Raw genomic sequence first — 20,766 nt, 5'->3', positions numbered from 1 at the left:
AAACCAAAGATAGTATCAACAAGGAAAATTATAGGCCAATATCTTTGATGAATATAGATGCAATAATTCTCAACAAAATTTTACCTAACTGAATCCAACAAAACATAAAAAAGATCATATACCACAAGCAAGTGGGATTCACCCCAAATTCACAAGGATGTTTCAATATATGCAGATAAATCAATGTAATACACCACAATAACAAAAGAAAAGTCAAAAACCACATGATCATCTCAATAGAGGCAGAAAAAGCTTGACAAAATTCAACATCCACTCACGATAAAAACTTTTACTGAAGTGTGCATAGAGGGAACATATATCAACATAATAAAAGCCATTATAACAAACCACAGCCAATATAATACTCAAGAGGAAAGCTGAGAGGCTTCTCACTAAACTCTGGAATAAGACAAGAATTCCCACTCTCACCACTTTTATTCAACATAGTATTACAAGTCCTAGCTACAGCAATCAGACCAAAGAGAAAGAGAGAAAGAGAGAAAGAGAGAAAGAGAGAAAGAAAGAAAGAAAGAAAGAAAGAAAGAAAGAAAGAAAGAAAGAAAAGAAGAGAAGAGAAAAGAAAAGAGAAAAGAAGAGAAAAGAAAAAGGTATCCAAATTGGAAGGGAAGGGGTAAAATTATCACTGTATGCAGATGACATGATACTCTAAATAGAAAAACCTAAGAGCTCTACACAAAACTACTTGAACCGAACAAGGAATTCAGCAAAGTAGCAGGATACAAAATTAACATTCAGAAATCCGTTGCATTTCTGTATACTAACAATGAAATATTAGAAAAAGAATATTTTTTAAAATGCCAATTAAAATTACACACACAAAAAACTAAATTCCTAGGAATAAAGCTGACCAAGGAAGTGAAAGACTTATTCACTAAAAACTAAAATATTAATAAAGGAAATTGAAGATGATTTAAATAAATGGAAAGAGATCCTATGCTCCTGAATTGTAAGAATTAATACTGTTAAACTGGCCTTACTACCCAAAGCAATCTACAGATTTAATGTGATCCCTATCAAATTACCCATGACATTTTTCTCAGAACTAGAACAAATAATCCAGAAATTTATATGGAAATATAATCCAGAATTGCCAAAGCAATTCTGAAGGGAAAAAAAAAAAGGAGACAGAACTTTCCCAGACTTCAGATAATACTACAAAAATATAGTAATCAAAACAGTGTGGTATTGGGATAAAGCAGACATATGGATCAATGGAACAGAACAGAGAGCCCAGAAATAAACCCAAACACCTATGGTCAATTGATATTCAACAAAGGAGGGAAGAATTAAAATGGGAAAAAGTCTCTTCATCAAGCGGTGCTGGGAAAACTGGACAGCTGTATGTCAATCAATGAAACTAGAACACCCCCTTACAACATGCACAAAAATAAAATGGCTTACAGATTTAAACATAAGACAAGACAACATAAAACTACTAGAAGAGAACATAAGCAAAACATCCTCTGATATAAATTATACAAATGTTTTCTTAGGTCAGTCTCCCAAGGCAAAAGAAATAAAAACAAAAGCAAACAAATGGGACTTAATCAAACCTATAAGCTTTTGCACAGCAAAGGTAACCATAAAAAAAAAAAAAAAAAGACAGCCTACGGAATGGGAGAAAATAGTTGCAAATGATGCAAATGACATGGACTTAATCTCCAAAATATACAAACAACTCATACAACTCAACAACAAAAAAGCAATGCAACTGAAAAATGGGTAGAAGACCTAAATAGACATTTCTCCAAAGAAGATATGGACGGCTAGCAGGCACATAAAAAAAAAATGCTCAATATCACTAATTATTGAGAAATGCAAATCAAAACTACAATGAAGTACCATCTCACACCAGTCAGAATAGCCATCATTAATAAGCCTACAAATAAATGCTGGAGAGGGTTTGGAGAAAAGGGAACCCTCCCACACTGTTGGTGGGAATGTAAACTGGTACAACCACTATGTAAAACAGTAAGGAGGTTCCTCAGAAAACTAAATATAGAAATACCATATTATCCCACCAATCCTACTCGTGGGCATACATCCAAACAAAACTGTAATTCAAAAGATACATGCTTCAACATCACTCATTATTAGAGAAATGCAAATCAAAACCACGATGAGGTACCACCTTACACCAGCCAGAATGGCCATCATCCAAAAGTCTACAAACAGTAAGTGCTGAAGAGGGTGTGGAGAAAAAGGAACCCTAGTACACTGTTGGTGGGATTGTTAATTGGTGCAACCACTGTGAATAACAGTGTGGAACTAAACATAGAACTACCATTTGATCCAGCAATCCCACTCCTGGGCATCTACCCAGAGAAAACCATGACTCACAAAGACACATGTACTCCGATGTTCATTGCAGCACTATTTTCAATAGCCAAGACATGGAAACAACCTAAATGTCCATCGACAGAGGAGTGGATCCAGAAGATGTGGTACATATACACCATGGAATATTACTCAGCCATTAAAATGAACGAAATACCGGCATTTTTAGCAACATGGATGGACCTAGAAATTATCATGCTAACTGAAGTCAGCCATACAATGAGACACCAACATCAAATGCTTTCACTGACATGTGGAATCTGAAAAAAGGACAGACTGAACTTCTTTGCAGAACAGATACTGACTCACAGACTTTGAAAAACTTACCGTTTCCAAAGGAGACAGTTTGGGGGGTAGGGAGATGTGCTTGGGTTGTAGGATGGAAATCGTATAAAATTGGATTGTGATGATCATTGTACAACTACAAATGTAATAAATTAATTGAGTAATAATTAAAAAAAAGATACATGCACCCCTCTCTTCACTGCAGTACTATTCACAATAGCCAAGACATGGAAATCTAATGTCCTAACTTAACCTAATGTCCATTGACAGATGAATGGATTAAGAAGATATGGTACAATGGATACTACTCAGCCATAGAAAAGAATAAAATAATGCCATTTGCAGCAACATGGAAGCAATTAGAGATTCTCATACTAAGTGAAGTAAATCAGAAAGAGAAAGACAAAATACCATATGATATCACTTATATGTGGAATTTAAAATATGGCACAAATGTCCTATCTACAAAACAGAAACAGACTCACAGACATAGAGAATGGATTTGTGGTTGCCAGGGGGAGGGGTTGGAGTGGAATGGACTGGGAGTTTGGGGTTACTAGATGCAAACTATTACATTTAGAATGGATGAGCAATGAGGTTCTATGGTATAGGACAGGGACAGAACACGTTGGAAGATAATATAAGAAAAGGACTGTAGGTATATGTATGGCTAGGTCATTTTGCTATACAGCAGAAATGGATAGAACATTGTAAATCAACTGTACTGTACTAAAAAAAAAAAAAAGAAAGAAAGAAAAAGATATGCATGCGGAGTTCCCCTCGTGGCTCAGTGGTAACGAATCTGACTAGTATCCATGAGGATTCAGGTTCAATCCCTGGCGTTGCTCCATGGGTTAAGGATCCGGCATTGCTGTGAGCTGCTGTGTGCATCACAGACATGGCTCAGATCCTGCACTGCTGTGGCTGTGGTATAGGCCAGCACCTGCAGCTCCAATCTGACCCCTAGCCTGGGACCCTCCATATGCTGCAGGTGTGGCCCTTAAAAGTGAAAAAAGAAAAAGAAAAAAAAGTATGAAAAAACTATTGGTGGTGGGACAAAAGGTGCTGACCTCAGTAACTTTGGAAATAAATGGAATCTATACACTAAGGGCAAAATATACTGTGCCTAAATAGTGGACTCTGCTTTGTAAAGTTCTCTCCCTGAGGGTATGCTGAAACTACTGTATCTATAATCTGGAATGGAGCAAGTGATGAATTTAAAAAATGACAGATGGTGGAAACCACATTTCTCACTATTGGAGTAAGAGTTCAAACAAACAGAGGTTACAATATCATGTAATAATGGGTTAGGTTGGTGACATCTATATAAACTCATCTTCGCTCAACATGGATATAGACAGCTCCACATAGAAATTTTATGATTAGGTGTACATGCATAGGTTGGAATACATGCATATATTTCAGTGCATTGTCAGCTGAGTACATTTAACTTTCAAATGTAAGTTTTTAATACTATCCTTTAATAAAAGGAATCAGGGCTCTTTAAAGAAATGGCTTCTTCTAGGACTTGGAGAGTACATATATGAGCCAGGATAATCTTGAAGTCACAAAGAAGTACCAAAGGAACAACAACAAAAAAAATCCCCAGATGTTTTCATTTGACATAATTCCATGAGACAATGGAAAAAGCTCTCATCAGCCAAAGCAAGAATGAACTAAGCACCCAAATACCATACTGCTGAACTATAACCACTAGTATAAAATAACTATTCAAGTGTCCACACTAGTAAAATAAAATGATTACAAACAATTTTTATGAACTGGGCTGAATACAAATGTCCTATGCAAAAGAATTCCAAATAATTGATATAGACACATAGCCATCCATCAGGGAGGTAACCATAATCCTCTTCAGAAGTGTGGGTTCTGTGCAGTGACTTCTTCCTAAATAACATAGAACAGGGACATGGGAAAAACAAATTCACAGCAGGAAAAACTGACAAACATAACCTCAGGCCTGTGACCCAAGTTTAATCAATGGTGATAAGTTTGCCTCGAGAGCCTATTCCCTTCTTATAAAATGATGAGAATGCACTTGACCTCTGTGACCAGTTTCCTCAAAACACATAAACCCAGTTTAATCGTAAGAAAAACGCCAAGTAAATTGGTATGAGGGACAGTCTACAAAATACCTGACCAGTCCTCCTCAACTCTGTTGAGCTCATAGAAACAAGGAGGGTCTGAGAAACTGTCAAAGCCCAGAAGAGCCTAAACAGACATGGTGCCTACATTTCATGTGGTGCCCTGGATTGGATCTGGAACAGAAAAGGGAAGAATGAAGAGAACCAGAATATAAAAAGGTATCCGCATATGTTCACTAATTGTGACATTCTGCAGGAAGCTAAAAGAGGAAAAATGAAAAGTCAAGTAAGAGAAATCTATTGTATCAAACTGGAAATATAGAGGAAATGGGTGTTTGTAATAAAAAACACATTAACAAAATGACCCTAAATTAAGGAAAATGCAAACAGACCAATTAGTCACCCAGGGACCTCTTCTCTCTGCTGCTTCCGCTCTCACTACTCAGGGGTTTCCTGCTCCCGAGCTGGGTAAGAACAGGAACAGAGATGTCTAGCAGCTCCCCTGAAATCTGACCCTACCTTCACCCCCATGATCCTCTGAAGGAGGACACCTTGGAGGGAGTCTCAGGGATTATCAATTCCGATATGTAAGTTAGGACTTTTTTGATTCCAAGGGACCTGACACACTTACTGTTGTAAATAATAAATTTCTTAATGATAGAAAATAAATAATACTTGTAAGAGGCAGTTACAGGAATGGTTTTGGACCTGGTGGGACAGAGACTCACTGTCACAATGTCACCTGGTCCTTTTGTCCTACTAAGTGACTTTGTCATGGCCCCATTCACAGGCACAGTTTTTCTCTCTCTGTATCAGGGGACTTCAGCAACTCTAGGCTAACACCCACTCCTATCTATTCTACTTGGAAAAATCTCTCCTTTAGGTTCCATGAAAAGCCACGGCTAAATACCCTTGCTCTGGCTTAGGTCACATTCTCATCCTTGAATATACCAGAAAACCAAGAGGATGGAACATGGGATTGACTAGAGGCAGTAGATCATATGTCCATCTTCGAAGAAGGTGAGCCATGGGATCGGTCCTCTGAAAATGTGTGGACCAGAAGCAGCTGAGATGGAATTCCAAAAGCTGAGATGCTGAGAATGGATGTTGGGTTGGGCAAAGCAGATGATTCAGCAGCACTGACAGCCCACTGCCTAGCTGTATTATCTGAAGCCCAAGGAAGGAAGAGGTTCACTTAGGGTCAGGCTGTGGCCACCCATCCAATGCTCTTGCTATACTCCCAGGATGGCAAGAACCTCTGGCAGTTGCTGAAAAAGCAACTTTATTGTTGGTGGTAAACTCAGGGCTCCTGCCCTGGGCATCAGATCCTCACATTTCAGAGACTGGCCAAGCATAGCTTGTATACCCTGGGAAGGCACACAGACCTCATTCCTGGCCCTGGGACATGGGAGCCCAGGAGTCACGCCAGCCCCATGGCCACATTAATCACCCACCTGTGAAGAACATATTTGCTCATTTTCCAGTCTCTTTCTCTCTACAAAAAGCCGAGACCAAATCTAAGAGTGGTAAAGAAATTCTTACTCAATGAAGCAGCTGGAGTCTCAAGGATTATTCTTACCAGATGACAGAGTTTGTGGCTTTCCAGAGACCACAGGGTACTGGGCTAGGGAATGTACATACCGCCCAAGGCCACCTGGCCTCAATGTGAAACTGCCTGTTAGGGCACCCGGATGCTTCCCTTTGATTCTTAATAAATATGAATGTCAATCTTTGTTAGAACCAGAATGTCAAAAGACTGCAGGCTAGAGTCTGTGCATGGTTGTTGTGACCAGGGCCATACTCAACCTTTGGAGGGTTATTTCCTCTCTTGACAGACTAAGAGGCTGTGAAGGATTGTCTCAACGATATGGAGTAAACATTCCATCTATCCGATAGGAACTATTGGAACTAAATATCCCAAGGAACTGTCTAGGCTGCCCGGGTAGCTGTTCAATTACCCAGCAGCACAATCAGCTCAGTAATTGGCCACAGGGGCTTGAGGGGCCAAGGCTGGCCTGAGCTGGAAGACCATGCCTGCCTGGATACAGACACCAAGGGCTGTTCTGAGACCTGTTTCTACAACCATGCAGCTGTAAGAGAGGGATACATCCAGTCCCAGGAGGGCCCCTCTGGCCCTTAGGATAGCATCACCTGGGAGCTGGCAGCCTGATACACCAGTCCTGTATAATCCACATGTCTACTGAGTAGATGTCAGGGCTGTGCCGGACCTGGGGCTGCTTAGAGCAGGGCCTGTGCTAACTTTCCTAGGTGGGAGGGTGGGGGGAAATCCTGCATGACATCCGAGACCCTAAGAACATTTAACTGATGTTGAGTTCAGTTCAAAACAGGGAGTGACCAAAGCAGACATTTCATTTATCTTCTATCAGAGCCCAGGGTAGAGGAGCAGAAAAAAATGACACTAATCCTGACACTGATCCTAAGCCTCAACTCTGACTGTGACCCTAACCTTAGCCCTAGCCTGTTTCCTAAACCTGTACCATACCCTTACCAATACTCATGCCTATATCTTAGCCATACCCTAACACCCACTCTAAGACAGAACACTAATACCCTGAGACCAAACCCTTAACCAATAAACAAACCCATAACTGTGACCAAAACCATAAACCATAAAAGGTATTTATTAACCATATAATAAATAAGCCATAATCATAAACCATAACCATAAAACTTAAACCAAAAGTAAATGGTAACCAAAAATCATCACCCAGCCTCAGCCCCCACACTAGTTCCAGCCCTAATCTAACCCTCCAAACCACTAACACCAAGCCAAATCTAGTAAAATAGCATAAACACATCATTTTTTAAAAATCTACATCAGTATACCTTATAAATGGGAATGTAAGATTCCTCCACAAAATAAGAGCAACATGAAACCAACAGAACGGTAAATGGATGATGCCATAAGCAAGTATCTCTGCACCAGAAATTTCAGCTTGTTTACCATATTAAAACTAAGCAATGTAGTAAACCACTATAAAGGTCTGAAATAAAAACATGACCATATTAATTACTGCAGAAAAAGCTATGGTCAAAATTCAGTGTTATTTTATAATACAAACACTCAAGCAAGTAAGAATAAAAGAAATTTGTTCAATATGGAAAAGAGTAGTATACAAAGCCACAGAAAACATCATGCTCATTGTTTAAGACTCAAAGATTTATTCCTGAAATCAGGAAGAAGGCCAGTACTCAACCGTGTACTGGAATTTCTCCCCAGAGTCCTGAGGAAAGAAATAAACGGCATTCGTGTATGAATGGAAAAATTAAAATTATGTCTATTCGCAGAACACAGATTATATCATCTTATACATAAAACTTCCTATAACAACAAAAAATTATTTGAGCCAGTCAACTAATTCCATAATGTTATAGGATAAAATATCAAGTCACAAAAATCTATCTTGTATATTTACACCAGAAATAAATAACCTGAAAAAGAATTTATGAGAACAATTCTATTTTAAATAATTTCAACATTAATGTTAAGGAATATATTTAATGAAGATACAAGACTTTTTTTGTTTTGTTTCTATATTTTTAGGGCTGTATGATGGCATATGAAAGTTCCCAGGCCGGGGGTTGAACTGGAGACGTAGCTGCAGCCACAGCCACGGCAACACCAGATCCACCATCTACACAGCAGCTTGCAGCAATGCTGGATCCTTAACACACTGAGTGAGGCCAGAAATCAAACCTGCATCCTCATGGATACTAGTTGGGTTCTTAACCTGCTGAGCCACAATGGGAACTCCAAGGCTTATTTTTATGTATGTAAAGTTGTCTGTACATTTGAAATTACTGGAAAGTAAACGGCTTTTACTGGAAAGTAAACACCATGTCAATAACATGCCAGAAAAGCAGAGAAAACATCAACTTCCATATAGAGGCCAAGTGTATTTTAGAGGCCCTGTGGGACAATTATACTAGAAGCCACTTTTTTCTGTGTTGTGGATGATCTGGATGTGGTAGAAACAGTGGGATTTTTTAATTACAATTTTCCACATCAGTCCATCAAAAAACTATTAGAAATAATAAATGAATTCAGTAAAGTTACAAAAATCAATACAAAGAAATCAACCACATTTCTAAACATTAATAATGAACCATGAGAAAGAGGGGAAAAAATCCTATTTACAACTACATCAAAAAGAACAAAATACCTAGAAATAAATTTAACCAAAGATGTGAAAGACATGCTCACTGAAAACACTGAAGACACTGATGAAGAAATTGAAAAAGACACAAATAATTAGAAAGATATCCTGTTCTCAGGGAAGAATTAATATTATTAAAATGTCCATTCTACATGGCCATCATTAATAAGTCCACAAATAACAAACGCTGGAGAGGGTGTGGAGAAAGGGGAACCCTTCTGCACTGTTGGTGCGAATATAAACTGATACAACCACTATGGAAAACAGTATGGAGATACCTTAGAAAACTAAATATAGACTACCATATGACCTAGAAATCCCACTCTTGGGTATATATCCAGACAAAACTTTCCTTGAAAAAGAAAAAGACATTAAAAAAAAGAAAAAGATTAAAGACATAGATATAAGACCAGACACTATCAAACTCCTAGAGGAAAACATAGGCCAAACACTCTCTGACATAAATGACAGCAACATCTTCTCAGATCCACCTATCAGAGTATTGACAATAAAAAGAAAAATAAACAAATGGGACCTACTCAAACTTCAAAGTTTCTGCACAGCAAAGGAAACCCTAAACAACACAAAAAGACAACCCACAGAATGGGAGAAAATCTTTGCAAGTGAAATCAACTGACAAGGGATTCATCTCCAAAATTTATAAACAACTTCTGCAGCTCCATACCAAAAAAAAACAAACAACCCCATCCAAAAATGGGCAGAAGATCTAAACAGACAATTCTCCAAAGAAGACATACAGATGGCTGAAAAACACATGAAAAGATGTTCAGCGTCACTCATTATTAGAGAAATGCAAATCAAAACCACGATGAAGTACCACCTTACACCAGCCAGAATGGCCATCATCCAAAAGTCTACAAACAGTAAGTGCTGAAGAGGGTGTGGAGAAAAAGGAACCCTAGTACACTGTTGGTGGGATTGTTAATTGGTGCAACCATTGTGGAAAGCAGTATGGAGATTCCTCAGAAAACGCAAAATAGAACTACCATTTGATCCAGAAATCCCACTCCTGGGCATCTATCCAGAGAAAACCACGACTCGCAAAGACACATGTACTCCAATGTTCATTGCAGCACTATTTTCAATAGCCAAGACATGGAAACAACCTAAATGTCCATTGACAGAGGAGTGGATCCAGAAGATGTGGTACATATACACCATGGAGTATTACTCAGCCATTAAAAAGAATGAAATACCAGCATTTTTAGCAACATGGATGGACCTAGAAACAATCATGCTAAGTGAAGTCAGCCATGCAATGAGACACCAACATCAAATGCTTTCACTGACATGTGGAATCTGAAAAAAGGACAGACTGAACTTCTTTGCAGAACAGATGCTGACTCATAGACATTGAAAAACTTATGGTCTCCGGAGGAGACAGTTTGGGGGGTGGGGGGATGTGCTTGGGCTGTGGGATGGAAATCCTGTGAAATCAGATTCTTATGATCATTATTAAAAAAAAAAAAGAAAAGAAAAGAAAAAAAGACACATGCACCTGTATGTTCATTGCAGCACTGTTCACAATAGCCAAGACATGGAAACTACCTAAACAGCCATCGATAGATGATTGGATTAAGAACATGTGGTATATATACACATGGAATACTACTCAGCCATAAAAAAGAACAAGATAATGCCATTTGCAGCAACGTGGATGGAATTAGAGACTCTCATACTGAGTGAACTAAGCCAGAACGAGAAAGACAAATACCATATGATATCACTTATATCTAATGTAAGGCACAAATGAACCTTTCCACAGAAAAGAAAATCAGACTTGGAGAACAGACTTCTGGTTGCCAAAGGGGAGGGGAAGGAGCGGTATGGACTGGGAATTTGGGGTTAATAGATGCAAACTATTGCCTTTGGAATGGATAAGCAATGAGATCCTGCTGTATAGCACTGGCACCTATATCTAGTCACTTATGATGGAGCATGATAATGTGAGAAAAAGAAGGTATATATGTACGTGTGACTGGGTCATTTTACCCAAAGCAATGCACACAGTAAATGCCATCTCTACCAAAATTCCAATGGTATTTTTCACAGAAATAGAGAAAATTATCTTAATATTTATGTGGAATCACAAAGGACCCCAAATAGCCAAAGAAACCCTGAGAAAGAACAGCCTAGACTTCTTGTTCCCTGACTTCATACTACATTACAAAGCTATAGTCACCCAAACAGTGTGGGTGGAACTGGCACAAAAACAGGTGCATAGACAAGAGGAACAGAACAAAGAGGCCAGAATTAAAACCACACTGATGGGGTCAGTTAATTTTTGACAAAGGAGCCAAGAACATACCAAGGGGAAGGATAGTCTCCAAAATAAACAGTGCTGGAAAAACACCACCACAAGCCACATAACAACACTGGACACCACCTACACTGTACACAAAGCTGACTAGAAACCCAGTTCTCTACATCAAACCCTTCCTGGGTCACATGAAGCTAAACCCCCCTCAACAGTCAGTTGCAAACAGGAAGCTTCTCCCCACTTTTCCTCGTTTCTCTTCACCTTTTCCTTCTGACATCACCTGTGTTTTCAGGGAACCCAGCTCCTGTCAGCATGGATGCAGTCCTGTGTTGTCTTAAAGCCAAAACCTAGACAAGTCCCAAGGAGACTGAGCACCTATCAGTAAAGACACTGGCCAGTGACATCTGAAGGCAAAGCCCTGGCAGCACTTGAGGAGACGTAATTCCTCTCAGTTGTATACAGAGCCAAGCCCTGGGTGGAATGTGCATGGGCTGTGGTCTCTGGCCTCCCTTTAGTCAGTGTGGGAAGTGCAGGTCATGCCTACATCACAGTTCACTCGAGACAGTGCTCCCTCCTGGCACAATTGCTGAATCCATTAAACTGTGGAAATCCGAACTTAAATGGAGGCACTATCCCATAACCTCTCCAAAAATAGTTAAGAAATAATTGCTTGGAATCTGTATGGGATGAAAGGAATGTAGATGCAAACTTTACAATTTACACCAAATTCACTCAAAATTATTCAGAGACAAATTTTAAATGCAAAACTATTCAAAATTATAGAAGACAACATAGAAGAAAATCAACAGGAGCTTTGGTTTGGTCATGCAAATCATGAGCTCTGAGTTTTAACACTCAATACACAAAGACAATCCACAAAGAAAAACAAGGAATACTATGGACTTGGTAAAATTAAAGATTTCTACTCTGTAAAAGGCCTTATTGAGAAAAATCAAAAGACAGGTAACATACTGAGAGAAAAGTATTTGCAAACACATATCTAACAAAGGATTCATTTCAAAATATACAAAGAACTAAAACAAACTACCCCATTAAAAACTGGGAAAGCTCTGAATAAACACCTAGTCAAAGAAGGTATACATACAGTACACAATACTATGCCCAGGACTAGGGGTTAGAGAAGCAATGGCCCAGCTCAAGTTCCTAGGTTCCTGGGTCATGTGTGACCCTGGACTAGTTCTGTACTTCCTGGAGGCCTCAGAGAGATGGAGAGGGATAAGAAGGGTGAGAGTAGGTTATGCTTTAACCTAACTCTAACCCTAACCCTAATACTCTAATCTATAACCCTAAACCTAACAATCCTACCCTTGGACCCTAGGCCCTTGATCCTGATAACTCAACTCTAATCCCCAACTCTGATCATCCTCTACTCTGACTATCCAACCCTGACCATAACCCTATACCCTAATCCCTAAGCCATGACATTGACTCTGACCATAAACCTTAACCCTAGCAAAGTGGATACCAAGAGATGACTCTATAATCTCTCAAATAAACTAAGAGAATAAATCTTCACAACCCTGCATTTAGCAGTGGTTTCTTAGATCTGACATCAAAGCAAGCAATGAAAGAAAAACAGATATATTGGATTTCCTCAAAGTTAAAAACTTTTTTGCATCAAAATTCTGCAGTTCCCGTCATGGCTCAGTGGTTAATGAATCTGACTAGAAACCATGAGGTTGTGGGTTCAATCCCTGGCCTTGCTAAGTGGGTTGGGGATCCGGCACTGCTGTGAGCTGTGGTGTAGGTCTCAGACGCAGCTTGGATCCCGCATTGCTGTGGCTCTGGCGTAGGCTGGCAGCTGCAGCTCCGATTCGACCCCTAGCCTGGGAACCTCCACATGCCTCAGGAGCGGCCCTAGAAATGACAAAAAAAAAAAAAAAATTCTATCCAGAAAGTGAAAAGCCAACCCAGAGAGAAAAAAAATTTGCCTATTATATATACAGTAAGAGTGTGTCATTCAGAACATATCAAGAAACTCATCAATAAAAACACAAAGACCTCAATTCTTTTAAATGCACAAAGGACTTGACCAGATTCATCTCTAGACAAGACATACAAATGGTCAATAAGGACATGAAAAGATGTCAAACATCAGTAGTCATGATGGAAATACAAATTTGTACCATAATGTAATACTCTTTCAAACACACTAGAATTGCTATACTCAAGAAAAATAAAAAAATAATGAATATTGGCAACAATGTAGAGCAAATGGAATTTTTAAACATTGCTTATGGAAATGTAAAATGGTGCAATCTGTATCTATAATACTTTGACATTTCCTCAAAAAGATAAATGTACAGTACTATAGGGTTCAACAATTCCATTCCTAGTTACAGACACCAAAGAACTGAAAACAAGTGTTTAAATTAAAAACTGACAACAAATATTCATATAGTATTTTTCACAATAGCCAAAAGATAGAAACAATAAAGTGTCCATCAACAGTTGAATAAAAAAGAGTTCCCATCATGGCACAGTAGAAACCAATCTGACTAGGAACCATGAGGTTGCAGGTTTGATCCCTGGCCTTGCTCAGTGGGTTAAGGATCCGGCATTGCCGTGAGCTGTGGTGTAGGCTGCAGACATTGTTCAGATCCTACGTTGCTGTGGCTATGGCGTAGGCCTCAGCTATAGCTCTGATTTGACCCCTGGCCTGTGAACCTCCATATGCCATGGGTGCAGCCCTAAAAAGGAAGAAAAAAAAAAAAAAAAGGAACAACAACAACAAAAAAGAACAGCATGGAGTTTCCTCAGAATACAAAGGACAGAATTACCATATGATACAGCAATCCCACTCCTGGGCATATATCCAGACAAAACTATGATTCGAAAAAATATATGCATCTTTATGTTCATAGCAGCACTATTCACAATAGCCAAGACATGGAAATAACCTAAATGTCCATCAACAGATGAATGGATAAGAACATAGAGTACATACATACCATGGAATACTACTCAGCCATAAAAAGAACGAAATAATGCCATTTGTAGTAACATGGGAACAACTAGAGATTCTAATACTAATGGAAGAGAATATATTAAAAAGCATATGTGTATGCGAATAACCGAATAAGAAACTAATACAACATTGTAAATCAACTATACTTCAATTTTTTAAAATGTGATAAAGGAAAAAAAAGAAAAAAGCCATTTTCATGAGTTGGAATCAATGGTGAAAGCTGAAGCAGACTTGTGGATTGGATTATTATTGTAAGAAATTGTAATGATCCTCATTTGGCAGTTAAGTGCTTGTTCCCTGGGAGTGAGTCCATGTTTGAGGTAAAGCACACTGATGTGATTTGTGTAAAGTGCCAAATGTGAGTACTTTCTACTTTGTACTACTATTGAAAATAATCTATACATCCCAAACTACTGGAAAATAAATTACTTTTCAAAACAACCATGTGAGTAAATGGTCAGAAAAGTAGAGAAGACATTACTTGGTACACATGCCAAGCTTTTTCCAGATCCTGCTTACCCAGAGTGATGATGTAATTACCCTTGTAAGATTTTGTAAGTTTTTTAAGGGGCATAGTGGGAAGATTATCATAGTATCCACTATGCCTTGGGTATTGTGGATGACCTGGATATGATGCAAATAGTGAGATTTCTAATTCGTTTTCTACATCAAATCACCAAAAAACTATTAGAATTAATAAATGAATTCAATAAAGCTGCAGGATACAAAAGCAATACCCTAAAATCAATTGTGTTCCTATATACTAATAATGAACCATCAGAGAAAGAAATCAAGCAAACAATCATATTTACAATAATATCAAAAGAACTTGACGCTAGGAATAAATTTAACCCTAGATGTGAAGGAGCTGCACACGGAAAACCTAGAGACATCAATGAAGAAACTGAAGACACAAATAAATGGGAAGATATCCTGTGCTTACGGATGGAAAGAATTAGTAGTGCTAAAATGTCCATTCCATCCAAAGAGTATGCACATTCAATGCAATTCCTACCCAAATTCCAATGGCATTTTTCACAGAAACTGAATAAGCCTAACATTTATATGGAACCACAAAGGATCCCTAATAGCTACGGGGATCCTGAGAAAGGAGAACAGCAGCTGAAAAAAACTCACTTACTGACTTGAAAGCTGCATATTACAAAACTACAATAACCAAACAGTGCAGAAATGGCACAAAAATAGGCACATGGGCCAGAGGATTTGAACAGAGAGCCCAGGAATAAGCCCACATATATGTGGCCAGTTGATTCATGACAAAGCTGCCAAGGACATACACCAGGGAAAGGACAGTCCCCTCCATCAATTGTGTATGTGAAAAAGAGAAGGGAGAGGGTTGATCTGTTGTGTCTTGGGGACATCTGGAGGAGTTTCTGACAGTGGGGATGCAAACCTGTCCATCTTTTCCATCCTTGGTAGAAATTTCCCTATGACATGAATCTGAGAATCCTCCCTGAACTGGGGCCTAACGAAACCAGAGCTGAGATTCAAGTTGTCTTTGGGACAATACCTCAAGGTTAAGTGTAAGTATCACTTCAATAAGGTAATTTATTATTGCCCTCTGTTCCAAAGGTAGAAGAAGCAAGGGTTGGCAGGGGCCTGGTGTTTAGAGCTGTCTGATTTGACTGGATCTATTCATTCATACCCATTTGCTGGTGATGCTGGTGATGACCAAGCTGTATCCAGAGACTCGCCAGTGGGAAAGACACTGATGGAAACTTTTCTATGGCCTGTCCTATTGGTTTCTCTGTACTTCTGGACACTAGGTTGTGTCACTCCCTATGGTGCCTGGGTACCAGGTTTTTAATACTGTTATCACCAATCATGAGCCTAGAAAGAACAGAAATCAGGCTATTCCATGAAATCTCTCTGAAACTGGAGGACAGAGTCACTTTCTTTATTTTCCTGGTTTAATAGGTCTTTATTTTCCTGGTTTAATAGTTTCTTCTCATTACGAACTAGCCCTATTTTATAATCATACCAGGCTGTCAACTGAGACTTACCCATATTTATATTTATACTGGTTCTATCTCAAAGACCCTTCTTGATCAAATATGTGAATAACTTCACCTGAATCTGGAAATAATAGAAAGGCTGAATAAATTCAGTTTAATGTAATTTATCTGAGTCATTTCTTACAGAGAATTCTCTTGGTATCAAAGGTCAATATTTGCCATCAAGGAAAAATAAATATTGATCTGATCTCAAAATCAGGTTTTCTTTCTTTCTTTTTTTTTTTTTTTTTTTTTTTTTTTTTTTTTTTTTTTGTCTTTTTGCCATTTCTTGGGCTGCTCCATGGCATATGGAGGTTCCCAGGCTAGGAGTTGAATCAGAGCTGTAGCCACCGGCCTACGTCAGAGCCACAGCAACTTGGGGTCCGAGCTGCGTCTGCAACCTACACCAGAGCTCACGGCAATGCCGGATCCTTAACCCATTGAGCAAGGCCAGGGATCGAACCCACAACCTCATGGTTCCTAGTCGGATTCGTTAACCACTGAGCCACGACGGGAACTCCAAGATCAGGTTTTCTATATACACACATACACACACCATGGGCAGACACACACCCTCTGCTAAAGTTACCAAGCGATTTTGAGGTCAGTGAAACCCCACAGTTACAAGTTTACATTTGGAGTGAGCTGGATCTGGGTTCAAATCCTGCCCCTGGCTGAAGGATAGGACATAGACTACTTCACCTCCCTGCATAGTTTTCCTCTCTTGTTAAGCAATGCCCTTTACAGGACAGGTAACTTGAGGATCAGAGAGAACAGCGCCTAGTAAGCTCTTGCTTCTCAAACTCCAAAGTGCACACAAATCATGTGGGAATCTTGTCACAATGCAGATTCTGATTCAGATTCCCAAGTGGGGTTTGGACAATCCAAATTCCTAGGTGATGATCATGTTATGCTGCTGGTCCGTGGACCAAACCGCACAGCAAGGCGCATACCTGGAGAAGGCACAGGTAGTGGTAGAAGTCCCAATAAAGGACCATATTTAAAGAGGGAAACTTAAGGGACATTGGGAGATCACTGTAAGTTAATAAATTGCTCAAGGAGTTCCCATCGTGGCGCGGTGGAAATGAATCCAACTAGAAACCATGAGATTGCAGCCTCGATCCCTGGCCTCACTCAGTGGGTTAAGGATCCGGCGTTGCCATAAGCTGTGGTGTAGGTCGCAGACGAGGCTAGGATCTGACATTGCTGTGGCTCTGGTGTAGGCTGGTGGCTACAGCTCTGATTAGACCCCCAGCCTGGGAACCTCTGTATGTCGCAGGTGCAGCCCTAAGGGGACAAAAGACAAAAAAAAAATAAAATAAAATAAAGTAAAGTAAATTGCTCAAGAAAACCATCAGCGGTCAGGCTTGCTTCATTAGTGGAGACTTGAGAATTGCCTCAAGTCGTTGGGTGGGGATGGGATTAGGCCTGCATTCATATTCAGACCTAGGGCAAAAATTTGAGGACCACCCTTCTTCGGATTAGAATACACACTTTAGTGGTTACTAAAGAGGAGCTACTACTCCCAGAAAGGAAGAGGCCGGCTTTTCCAATTAGCACTCTCTCTGGATGATAAAACTGTAGCCCACTGGATCCTATGGGCAGAGCTTCCATGCCTGCCCCCTTGCATCTATCTTCATCAATCTGTTTCTTCCCTATCACTTTGTCTCTCTCGCTGAATTCCTTCGGCACGGAGACATGAAGAGCCTGAACCTCAGTGGGCTTAGGCTGGGTGTGAGTCCTGGCATGTGGGTTCAAGTCCTAACCTGGGTTTAGGCCGGATTCAGGCCGTTAATGCTGTCAGTTTCAGATGTAGTGTAGGGAACAGCTGATGCTGGGGTCCTCGTTGGAGGCAGTGGAATCTATAACTACCTAGAAGGGAAGATAGGAGAATGGGCAGATTTAAAGTGAACACATTTTGAGAGAGACAGGGTGCATTACACACCCTACCGATAAGCAGAGGTGAAGAAATCCATTAGCTTTAAAAACTAGTTATTAATTTGGCTGAGGTCATTTCCATAGCCTTCCATCTCTGCCTCCCCATGCCCTCTCTTCTGCTTGTCTGAAATGGAACTTGAGACTGATGTCCAGGTCAGAAAGCCCAGGGGCTCCTGATCCACAACATCACCAGGCAGCAAGGGTAAGGGGGGGGGGGAATATCGTGATTCACTAAGAAAAGTCCCCTGTACTCTCCAGACAGTACGATTTCATCTCTGAAGCCTACATAAACGCCCTTAAAACTAAATTCAGTGTTAAAGATGCAGTCTGTATAACAAAGCCATGGTTACTTTCAGGAGTGACCAGTTGCAGAGAGATTATAATAGAAGTGGATATGATAAAATTTCTGCCAGATGAGGCATTGTCAGTGGCAAGTGGAGAAGAGAAACCTCTGTCTTGCCACCTAATTGACATTATCCTTGAACTTAATTTTTTTCTGACCCCTAATACCATCATCATCTAAATACAAGTTGACTCATCCGACACTTCTTACCAACAACAACAAAATGCTTAAGCCTAAAAGGGGAAGGCACTTTTCTTCTAACATCGTTAGCATTTCAATGTAAGTTAACCCAGCAAACCTCGACAAAGAAATGCTTAAGTGTAGGGGATGGAGAATGGGGCAAAAGAAATTAAAATGAAAGGAGTTGTAGGGAAAGGAAGAAATGCTCAAGATGCATCTGGCCCTGCAGAATCTGTTCACTGGCTGACTGATGACAGAAGGGCTCTATGTTCTCTTAAGAGCTTTTGAATGAGAAATGTTATTTGCAGAATATTGGGCAAAATTCCATTATAAGAAATAACTAGAATGTAACAGTGGAGTGCAGGTAGGATGTTAGTTCTGGAAGGACTGGGAAAGGGGCTGACTTTATACCTGCTTCTAAAGGACCAGACCCTAACAGCAAAACTGATGAAAAAAATGCCACCATGTCTTATGTTGTAAGCCTCCAACCAAATCAAAGGAACTAAAAGAGAAAAAGCAATACACTAACAGTGATTCACTTACAAGCTCTTTTCATAAAGTTTGTTTTTTTAATCACTGAATTCTCCCCCTTTTCATCCTCACCCCTCCATAGAACTATGCTGAAAATAAATTTAAGCAGGATTCAAATTCTATTTTCAGAATCCCCAGATGTTTTCAACAAGGTAGTACAAATGGATAAAATGTTAGTACTGTTTCAAAAGGAAAGGTCATGTGAAGAAAAATTGCTGTTTCCCCAACCCTTAGATGTCCTTATTTTGGACAACAAAGGGAAGAAGGGTGGGGTAACCTCTGTTAAAACCCTACTATGTGTTAGACGCCTGTGCTGACTGCTTTACAGGCATTGTGTTAATTTCATTTTCATAAAACCTTTCCAAGATAGAGATTGCTATTCCTTTTTATTGCTGAAAAGTCTAATGCTCAAAGGTGATGAAAATCACATGGTCATAGGGAATGGAGCTGGGTTTAAACACAAGTCTCTATGGTTCCAAAGACTCTGCTTCTCTATCCTATCATTATAAGCCAAAGAGAATGAGTAAGTCTGTGACCAGCATATCCAGATGTCTCGTAGGTATGTTTCACTCCTATAAAGAATGAGGTGGGGAGTTCCTGTCATGGCTCAGTGATAACAAACCCGACTAGTATCTATGAGGACAGAGGTCTGATCCCTGGCCTCATTCATTGGATTAAGGATCCAGCGTTGCTGTGAGCTGTGATGTAGGTTGCAGTTGCAGCTCAAATCTTGCGTTGCTGTGGCTGTGGCGTAGGCCAGCAGCTGTAGCTCTGATTCGACCTCTAGCCTAGAACTTCCATATGCCCTAGATACAGCCCTAAAGAGACAAAAAAACAAAAAGAAAAAAAAAAAAAAGAGGGGATTTGGCTTGGCCTGGAGGCAAGCAAACTAACCAGGAGGCAATTATTGTAATTTAGGAGAGAAGAAATGCCTTGAATGAGCAGCTCTTCATGACCAAAGAAGCTGTAAAAGGTAGGAAAACAGTAATTGAAATTGTGTATGTGTGTGTGCATGCCCGTGCACGCGTGTGTAAAATAGTAGGAGAACTGAAGGTGACTGAGGCTGACCTAAAGGACCAATGAAATACAGTATCTTCTGAGAAAGGTTTCATTCTAAAGGTAAAAAGAGAGGAAGACAGCAGGTGAAGGGCCTTTCAGTCAGGAACTGTGTGAAAAGCTAGTGTGGGAGTGAGGGGAGCCTACATGAATTTTGTGAACAAAAAGGAGGTAGAAAGCATTCCAGGACCCCTTATGGGGCCCCAACCAGACAGAGGTCTGGATACATGCAGACAAACCCCGGAAAACTCCGAAGAGAACACCCAAGAGGTACCTGAGAGCCAGTATTTGGAGAAATCAAACATCTCGGGGCCTCCTAGCTTTACTAAGCTCCAACACACAACCACTTTCCTCCCTCTTTTTGTCCCAAAGAGATATCTTTAAGAGATCATGGCACTTTATATGTGTTTACATAGTGTTTAAAAGGTAAAAATAGTGCTGGGAAGGTTAAAAGTAAAGCTACCTCTTTCTCTTCTACTGAGGAAAGAATTTTAGAACTATGGAAAATTC

Source organism: Sus scrofa, chromosome 1, assembly GCF_054392235.1.
Source record: "Sus scrofa isolate SSC_HxYL_T2T_F1_AM1 chromosome 1, Sscrofa_HxYL_maternal_Yorkshire_Landrace_v2.0, whole genome shotgun sequence".
Classification (NCBI taxonomy): Eukaryota; Metazoa; Chordata; class Mammalia; order Artiodactyla; family Suidae; genus Sus; species Sus scrofa.
This window is presented reverse-complemented; position numbering follows the sequence as displayed.